Source organism: Uloborus diversus, chromosome 1 (genome assembly GCF_026930045.1).
Source record: "Uloborus diversus isolate 005 chromosome 1, Udiv.v.3.1, whole genome shotgun sequence".
NCBI classification, from domain to species: Eukaryota; Metazoa; Arthropoda; class Arachnida; order Araneae; family Uloboridae; genus Uloborus; species Uloborus diversus.
In genome coordinates, this window is record NC_072731.1 from 124,395,780 (window position 1) to 124,398,207 (window position 2,428).

Sequence of the window (2,428 nt, forward strand, 5' to 3'; positions counted from 1 at the left end):
AATTCATTCTAATGGAAGCCCCAAAGTTCAGACTCAATTTGAAACTATACTTTTTTCAAAGATTTGCATAAGATTTCTTTAAAAAAATACATTATAAAAACGAGAATGACTCATTTCACCACAGCAATCAATGGAGGGTTAATTCCAAAAACTAGGCTGATTTTAGGCTAAATTACCATGCACATACCAAAATTTTTTGAACTGGTTTCTAAGAATTCTGCATCTTTAGTTGGTAAAAGAAAGGAAGTTAAATGCTTTAATAACACAAAATGTTTTACTTTTTCAATATTTTTAGCATTTTTTATAATATGCACTAGAATATGTTTCCTCCATAAAGTATCAATCATTTTCGATGTAATGTAGCTTTCATAAATCCTTTTTCAGAAGTTATACTTTGATTTTAGGCTTTATCATGATCAATATAAATTTGACACAATACATTTCATACAGGTGAGTTGTTGATGCTATCAAGACTAAGTTTGAGGGGTCCAACCATAAAAAGGTAAAGGAGTCAATCCCCTTTACATATACAATACATTCAAAAATTGTTCATAAAAGATGAATACTAAAGTGCTAAATAATTTTTGGGGAAAAATGTTTAGTAAAACCTTGATTAACTGTCACTCATTAGATTGAATGGTTATTAGATAATCAAAAAGACAGTTCAATTTTTTTTAATGAATCAAAATAAATGAATTTTTAAGTTTTCCAGGGGAAGAAATGCAGAATTATCATACTAATAGTAAATTCTTTTGGTTTTGAAAGTGAATTGCACTGATTATTTTTTCCAAAATATATCATTACAAAAACCTTTAATGGTACAATACCTAAGATAAGCATCCTTAATGTTTAGTATTTTCTCAATCATTTGAAAGTACTCAAACTTTATATAAAAATGCAGTCATATTAATATTCCTGAACACAAAATTCATTTTTCTTACATAGAGCACATGTAAACCCATTTGTATATATATATATATATATATATATATATATATATATATATATATATATATATATATATATATATATATATATATATATATATATATATATATATAATTGCATTTTCACCTAAATTCATAATTTATGAACATAGAGGATTCTCCAACAATGCAAACCAATTTCATCAATGAAATTCATCATTGAAAATGTACAATGGAAATGCTTAAGTCGAAGCAGTACTGTGTGAACTGAAATGGATTAAACAACATGTGGTTGGAAGGACAGGGAAGATAAGTTTTATGACATGTGCAAAACGCTAAAGACTAAAAATTTGAAAAAGACGAAGTCAGGAGGGTTCTGGATCTGGGACTTTTATATTGCAGAGTTAAGAGATGAATTAGATACAACCAATCCAGAAGCATAAACGTTTCAGGATTACAAAGAACCTTTTTCTCCACGCAAAAAGAACCGAGTGTACGGATGAAAGAACCTTCAACAAAATACAACCAGCACTTCTTCGTGTAATGGTTATATTTTCCGTGCCGTCCAACAAGAAATGCAGAATAATATCACCAAAAAAAAAAAAGCCCTTTGATTACACTAATGATTGCAAATCTCTACTTAACTGAAAACAAAGTAATTTCTCATAATTGAAAAAAAAAAATCAGCCTTGAAGAGCAAACAAAGGAGTGTAATTCAACGAAACAGTTACACCACTTATGCACTCGATGACTAATGATTGCAAAGCACTACTTTACTGAAAACAAAGTAATTTTTCTCAAATGAAAATTTCAGCAAAATTTCAGCAAATTTTCAGCTGAGCGGCAAAAGCGGGGTAATTCAACGAAACACTGACACCACTATTATGAGTACAAAGCACTACTCAACTGAAAATAAAGTACAGTAGAAGACCGTTATAACGCACACCTTGGGACCAGAGCTTTTGCGTTATACAGGATTTTGCGTTATATAGATCATTTCACAAATTTTGAAACTAATATTCAGAATATATCTATATATTAGCACTTCAGAATGAGTTTTATCTGCAATGAGTTTTAAAGCACCAATATTGCATTAGTTATTCACAAACAAATATGTTCCACAATCAAAAGAAAGTGCATTATCCTGCACTTCTGCTAGCTTCATGGTCTGCATAACAGCTGCCTTTTCAAGAGCCATCTGGAATTTTCTGTTAACTATGAATTCTAATTTTCAATTTAAAAGCTTTGAATTAGGATGGAAAGATGAAAAACTTTCAAGATTCAATTTGCCTAGCACTTTTTATGTTTGCAAAGCAAAACAGAGAGATGTTTTAAACTTCAAAACCTATTGTTTACTTCTGAAAAGTTGTGCGGTTTATAGAGTTATATAGGTCAGCGTTATAAAGGTATTCTACTGTAGTGCTCCTAAATGAAAATTTCAGTAAATCGTCGGCCGTCGAGAACAAAAGTGGTGCGAGCATGCCATTCACTCACACGACTGT